This window comes from Homarus americanus, unplaced genomic scaffold, assembly GCF_018991925.1.
Source record: "Homarus americanus isolate GMGI-L3 unplaced genomic scaffold, GMGI_Hamer_2.0 scaffold40565, whole genome shotgun sequence".
Taxonomy (NCBI): domain Eukaryota; kingdom Metazoa; phylum Arthropoda; class Malacostraca; order Decapoda; family Nephropidae; genus Homarus; species Homarus americanus.
Genome location: NW_024735503.1, coordinates 1,440,034 through 1,447,533, shown reverse-complemented (window position 1 = coordinate 1,447,533; position 7,500 = coordinate 1,440,034). Strand labels below are relative to the sequence as shown.

At 42.8% G+C, this 7,500-nt stretch overlaps 1 protein-coding gene across 5 annotated transcripts in view; it reads right to left on the bottom strand.

Moving 5' to 3' along the window:
- LOC121871197 (GTP-binding protein Di-Ras2-like) overlaps nucleotides 1-7,500 on the bottom strand; it is a 104,248-nt gene that overhangs the window by 66,053 nt on the left and 30,695 nt on the right. The window contains exon 1 of one of the 5 annotated variants that reach the window (XM_042373370.1): nucleotides 5,746-5,801. The exons of the other annotated variants lie outside the window; for them this stretch is intronic. The gene's annotated coding sequence lies outside the window, so the exon portion shown is untranslated. Of the gene's footprint in view, nucleotides 1-5,745; nucleotides 5,802-7,500 lie in introns of those variants that run through there. 5 annotated transcript variants of the gene reach the window in all.

The window sequence follows — 7,500 nt, the reverse complement described above, 5'->3', positions numbered from 1 at the left end:
TACTATGATAATATAAAGAGTTAGTGTAACAAAGGGCGAGTTACAAGATAATTTACAAAGTTAATTTACAAGATAATCCTCCAATGACAGTCTCGTTAATGTGGGAATGAGGATTTTATTGGGTATTTTGTTTTGTTTATTTTTTGTAAGTGGTATTGTGTAAGTGGTGGTGATAATTTGTAAGTGGTGGTAATATTTTGTAAGTGGTGGTAGTATTTTGTAAGTGGTGATGATATTTTGTAAGTGGTGGTAATATTTTGTAAGTGGTGATGATATTTTGTAAGTGGTGGTAATATTTTGTAAGTGGTGGTAATATTTTGTAAGTGGTGGTAATATTTTGTAAGTGGTGATGATATTTTGTAAGTGGTGGTAATATTTTGTAAGTGGTGGTAATATTTTGTAAGTGGTGGTAATATTTTGTAAGTGGTGGTAATATAATATAATCATTACCTTTTAAATCGTGTATATTAATCCCTTCTCAAACACGAGGTCAAACTTCAGAAAACTTCACGATCAAGCAGTACAGTAATCCCTTGTAATCCGTAGTAATCCACATATGAAGTCATTATCTCCCCTCCCCCCTTACATAAACGGTAAATCCGACACGTTAATCCCCACAGTCAGACGTTCATTTGCGAACTTAATCTACCTGTGTCACGGAAAACCCATCAGAAATCCTCCCCTCAATCAGGTCTAATTTGCACATTACAGACAACTGATCCAAAGTGTCTGTTGGTGTCTGTTTCTGTCTGTCTGTCTGTCTGTCTCTGTCTGTCTGTATTAGTGCAAAATCGAGTCAAGAAGCTGATAGCCTTTGTCCTCCCATAAAGGTGACTGTCTCCTTATGTTTAGGTAGCTAATATCAGTCTTATAGGTTAGCATAGGTTAATAATGTCAAAGGTGTGTGTGTGTGTGTGTGTGTGTGTGTGTGTGTGTGTGTGTGTGTGTGTGTTTTCTCAATATTTTATAATTTTATTTTATTTTTATTTCTTCGTCTCTCTTTTATTTGTGGTCTCTCTCTCTCTCTCTCTCTCTCTCTCTCTCTCTCTCTCTCTCTCTCTCTCTCTCTCTCTCTCTCTCTCTCCTCTCTCCCTCCGAGAAAGTAACTCAACGTGACAGACAGACAGACAGAACGTTATCACTTTCAATATACGTCCCCATATCCAACCCCCTCCACCCCTCACCCCCTGCCCTCCCTGCCCCTCTCACCCCCCTCTCTCTCCACCTCCCTTTCTTCTGGTTCTGTCCGGGAAGAGGTCAATACCCGATGAGCGAGGAGCAGGGGGAGGAGAGAGGATAGAGAAGAGGAGAGGAAGAAGAGGTGAATGGGTGGCGGTGGAAGAAAAAGAAGGGAAGGGAAACAGCACAGTGGAGGGAGGATGATGAGATGGGGGAATTAGGGGGTGGGGAGTTGGAGGGTGGTGGGGAGAATGTGAGGAGATGCTTAAAAGTGAGGAAGGGGGGGGGAGGTTGGGGGAAAGGGGAAGGAGGGATGATGCTCTACCAGATAGTGTCAGGGAGACGGGTGATTTGGATTGTAGGTGAAGATTCCAAACACAACAACATCCTTCATTGTGTAAGCGCATTTTTGTGCGCACACACACACACACACACACACACGCACGCACATGACCCCCCCTTCAAGAAGGGTCTTCACCACCTTGTTCGGAGAGCCTAATTGGATCAGGTACAAGGCAGGTTATCTGGCCTCAGGTTACAGGTAATGAAGACCACGTAAGCTTGTTGTACCTGGGGAAGCGTGGGGGATGTAGTCAATATGTGTTAGCAGTCGATCCTTCTATCTATCTCTCTCTCTCTCTCTCTCTCTCTCTCTGTCTCTGTCTCTCTCTGTCTCTGTCCTCTGTCTCTCTCTCTCTCTCTCTCTCTCTCTCTCTCTCTCTCTCTCTCTCTCTCTCTCTCTCTCTCTCTCTCTCTCTCTCTCTCTCTTGTTCCTGGAGGCAATTTATTTCCTGCCATATAAAGGTGAAAAAATATTACTCCCCATAAATAAAATATCACGTGACAATTTTGGGAGAGTGAAAACAAAAATGGAACTAAAAGCTTTCTAAAATTACTCATAAAAACGATTCTTCCAAAAATATACAATAAATCTTGGCTGTTTATTATTATTATTATCATTATTATTATTATTATCATTATTATTATTATTATTATTATTATTATTATTATTATTATTATTGTGCTGTTGTTATTTTTTTGATAATTTATCTCTATATATTTCTCTGTAGGAGTCTTTGTGGACCTGTGGGAGTCTTTGGGAGTGTGTGGGAGTCTTTGGGAGTATGTGAGAGTCTTTGGAGGTCTGTGGGAGTCTTTGGGAGTGTGTGGGAGTCCTTGTGGACCTGTGGTAGTCTTTGGGAGTATGTGAGAGTCTTTGGAGGTGTGTGCGAGTCTTTGGGAGTGTGTGGGAGTCCTTGTGGACCTGTGGGAGTCTTTGGGAGTATGTGAGAGTCTTTGGGAGTGTGTGGGAGTCTTAGGGAGTGTGTGGGAATCAGTAGCTCAATTATTAAACCTCTAGCTAATTATTTTACCATTAATATTTTCACTGAAGTTTCTCTCGCTGTTTTGAGCGCGAGAAAGGTCGGTGAAAATATTAAATAAAGGTAAAAATATTTGATGAGAGGTTCATAGATAAGGTACATAGACTTCTACAGATTCTTAAAGACTTTCACAGACTCTCAGAGATTTTCACAGACTCTCACAGATTTTCACCGACTCTCACAGACTCTCACAGACTCTAATAGACTCTCACAGACTTTCACAGACTCTCACAGACTCTAATAGACTTTCACAGACTCTCACAGACTCACACAGACTCTCATAGACTTTCACAGACTCTCGCAAACTTTCACAGACTCTTGCAGACTCTCACAGACTCTCGTAGGCTCACACAGACTCTCACAGACTCTCACAGACTCTCACAGACTTTCACAGACTCTCGTGAAACACACAAGCTTTTCACAGACTGTCACAGGCTCACAGAGACTTTCGCAGACTTTCTGGGCCTCTTGCAGACTCTCACAGACTCTCGTAGGCTCACACAGATTCTCACAGACTCTCACAGACTTTCACAGACTCTCGTAGGCTCTCACAGACTCTCACAGACTCTCGTAGGCTCTCACAGACTCTCACAGACTCTCGTAGGCTCACACAGACTCTCACAGACTCCTCGACAACAACCCTCAACACTGTCAGTGGTCCAGAGGATGTTGACGACCTAAACTAACCTAACCTAACCAACCGGAATAGAAGCTTTTAAGAGCGAATAGTTTTTTCTTTCTTTTTACCACCATGACCAGCGTACACACACACACACACACACACACACACACACGGCGGGAAGTGATGTGATGTGAGACTGACGTGTTAAATAAACGTGTTTTCTCTCTCTCTCTCTCTCTCTCTCTCTCTCTCTCTCTCTCTCTCTCTCTCTCTCTCTCTCTCTCTCTGCAGCTAAGCCGCCAATGAGAGTGAAAACTTCCATCAGGCAACATATCCCCTGGGCTTCTTCCTCCTCCTCCTCTTCCTCTTACTCTTTTCTTACCCTTTCTTTTTTCCGATCGTTCTTCTCCCCCTCATCCTCTTATTCCTGCCTCTTTATTCTCTTCTTTCTCTTTTCCCTGCCTTCACTCCTCCCCTCTCCTCCTCCCCCTCCCCCCAACTGCTGTACATCTCTCTTAATTAATCAATGAGTTATAATTCGACCCTATACATATTTATATTCATATGTAACTATGTATACAAATAATACATACAGCAATACATATTAATCACTAATGAGTTAAAACACACGAGAGGTCATTAATTAGGTACAGGTATATGAGGGCAGTGTTTTGTCCAGGTATATGAGGGCAGTGTTTTGTCCAGGTATATGAGGGCAGTGTTTTGTCCAGGTATGTGAGGGCAGTGTTTTGTCCAGGTATGTGAGGGCAGTGTTTTGTCCAGGTATGTGAGGGCAGTGTTTTGTCCAGGTATGTGAGGGCAGTGTTTTGTCCAGGTATGTGAGGGCAGTGTTTTGTCCAGGTATATTTTCTTGTTTTTTTACTCATATATTTTTTCATTTTCTTAAATTATCCTTCCATTTTCTTTAACTATCCTTTCATTTTCTTTAACTATCCTTCCATTTTCTTTGAGTGATCCCTCATTCCTGTACCAGTTTAGGAGAGTGAGGCCAGACTACGCATATTCCATCTCTCATGATTTGATTCCTGGGTCTTGGAGTTATGCCGTCGCAGCAGCTGTTGCCGTATGATTGAACGCCGGAAAGTCTTCATTCATTTCTTTCACTTTTTCATTCAATTATACAATATTGTGTCGTTAAAATTGAATGATATTGCCTCTTATTGGGAAGGTGAAGAAATTTTTTTTAAAACTATGTGTGTGAGTAATTTTTTATTTAATTTTTTATTTTGTTGAATTTTTAGTTGGTTTTATGGAATTTTGTGTTGTTTATTTGTTTTACTTAACCTGAATTGACCTAAACGTAACTTAACCTAACACTAACTTGGCCACTCCTAACCTAACCTAACACTAACCTAACCTAACCTAACCTAACCCATCAGCACCTTACATTCAAACAAAACTCTATCTCACCCAAACTCGAAATAACACACTCGCACACACACACACACACCACACACCCACCCACACACCCACCCACCACACACCCACACCACACACCCACCCACCACACACCCACTCCACACACCCACACACGCTATTGGAAGATTGATTTCGGATTCCAACTTTAGTAAATGAGGTTCAGTAATTACTCAATAACTTACAGATGCTATTAGTCTCGTCTGTCCCTTTCAAATCACCCTATTGGCTGCCTCTCGTGACCAATGATCTCTCTCGTTCTTACAGATGACAACATGGCGACCGACTGTGATGTGTCCCTTGTGAGCACTGAGGGTCCTAATGCTCGGATAGCGTGAGTACTAATCACTCTAATTGTTTCCCTTTTAACTGTATAATAGACTGGGGGTGAGTAAGACAGTCTAAGTTTTCCTTTTTTTTAAGACAGTTTAGTTTCGTAGACTGTTTACAGGTGTTCGGTTTTGTCAGTGACCTGTAAACTCGTCTTGTTATAGTGACCTGTAAACTCGTCTTGTGGTAGGGAAAAAACAGGAGGGAGGGAGAGGAAGGATAGAGAGCGTGAAGAAGAGGAGGAAGGAGTGAATGTGAGTGGTGAGAGGAGAAAGGAAATACTCTGGAAACGCAAACAAAAAGATAAACAAAATAACAGAGAAAGTAAAAAAAGTATTAGAAAGAGTCCGGTAGAGAGAGAGAGAGAGAGAGAGAGAGAGAGAGAGAGAGCACGACGTCCCCCAATCAGGTTTAAGACCATGGCCCTGTCTGTTTGGCCTGGTCTAGCATTTACGACAGCCTGGCCGCCATCATTAGGGAACGACTCACTTCACGAGCATCACACGGCCATACCTCCGCCCCACCTCCCCCCACCAGGAACATCAAAGGTCGTGTCGGGTCGTTAACTGGGGTCGTGACGTATCTTACCTTACCTTACCTTACCTTACCTTACCTGCCAACCTACTTACCTTACCTTACCTTACCTTACCTGCCAACCTACTTACCTTACCTTACCTTACCTTACCTTACCTTACCTTACCTTACCTTACCTCTCCTAAGGAACAGATCCAGGCCATATAATCATACAATACATCTGAAGGTAATGATAAACAAAATAAATAATAATGTGTTTACCTTGAGTTGTTGTTTACACACTTGTTTGCTTCTCGTTGCTGATGTGTGTACCTGTGGCAAGGTGGAAGCCGTAATTAGACCACCTGGCGGCTGATTCATTTACAAGTCACAGCGGCAGAAATACAATTAATGTTTCTCTTAATCTATATTTTGAAGGTTTTTGTTTTATTTCGAGTTAGGATTTATGTATGAACCTAATCTGAGTGTATGTGTGTGTGTGTGTGTGTGTGTGTGTGTGTGTGTGTGTGTGTGTGTGTTTAGTCAGGTTATGGTACGTTTAAGTGAGGTTTAGTTAAGGTAGATAGGATTAGGTTAAAGGAGATTAAGTTAATATTAGGTCAGGTCAGGTTACGGTGGGTTAAGTTAGGTTTCGTTGGGTTAGGTTAGGTTAGGTTAGGTTAGGTTAGGTTACCTATGGCCAAGATGTGGCTTAATTGGACAGGGACATATATGACATGTAACCCTGTCAGCCTTGGGAGGTAGAAAGGGGAACAGGGAAGAGGGAGGGATGGAGGTAAGAGGGGGGAGGGAGGGGGTAGGGGTGGAGATGAGAAGGGGGGCAGAGGGTAGAGGGAGGGGCGGAGACTGGTAACAATGATCCTGCAGCTCATTATGGATGATCACCGGTATGGCAACACTGGCTGTAAACAACGACGGATATTTATCGTCAAACAAGAGGAGGAGGAGGAGGAGGAGGAGGAGGAGGAGGAGGAGGAGGAGGAGGAGGAGGGAGGGAAGACAGGAGGAGGAGGGAGGAGGGGGAGAACGAGGAGGAGGAGGAGGAGGGAAGACGAGGAGGAGGAGGGAGGGACAGGGGGAGGAGGAGGAGGAGGAAGACGAGGAGGAGGAAGACCAGGGAGGGAGGAGGAGGGAGGAAGAGAGAGGGAGGACGAGAGAAGGAAAAATGAGGTGGAATAGGGGAGGAGGAAAAGAAAAAAGGAGAGAGAGTGAGAAGAAAGTCTCCAAGGCTTTGCTGGGGTGTGTCTAGGATGAGCAGATTAATGAGTGAGAGATCAAGACAAGGGAGATATTATATAGGAGACCAGAGGAGAGATAATCCCCCTCCCCACCCACCCACCACCCACCACACCCACCAAACCCTCTCTACTCTGAACGATGCCAGCGGTAAATTAATTAGGAATAATGACAAACAACCTGTAAAAAGCCGATGATCTTCAATGAACCACTTTATAGCGTCATTACCCCGTTGTTTGTTATTAAATTTGTACATCAAACACACTTATTGTATTACTCACTGACAATACTGTAACCCGGTTTAATGGTGTTTTTATTGTATTCTATTGTAAATAAATCTAATGGTTCTTTTTTATAATAATGTATCGGTGTGTTTTAATTTTTGTAAGTTTGGTTTAATGTGTAATTTAATTGTGGTTTTGGGGAGGTGTAGTTAGTTGTGTTTTCTTGTTATTATTTTTTATTGATGTTTAGTCAAATAACGTATACGTAACACACACACACACACACACACACACACACACACACACACAAACACCACACAGACAACAAGACTCTAGACAAACAATTCTCCCTCAATCAAGACAGTACTATATAACACGGAAGAGTTAGAGCGAAAACCCATATTAATCACTGTTTGTGTACCGGCATAAGACCACCTCGGACAATGGGCCTCTATGATTTTGTTGTCCCTTCCCGACTCATCAATATGGTTGCCTTTGTTGACAGTCGTAGGTTGGGGGTTAGGGTGTGTGGTTTAGTAGGAAGGGGGTTAGGAGT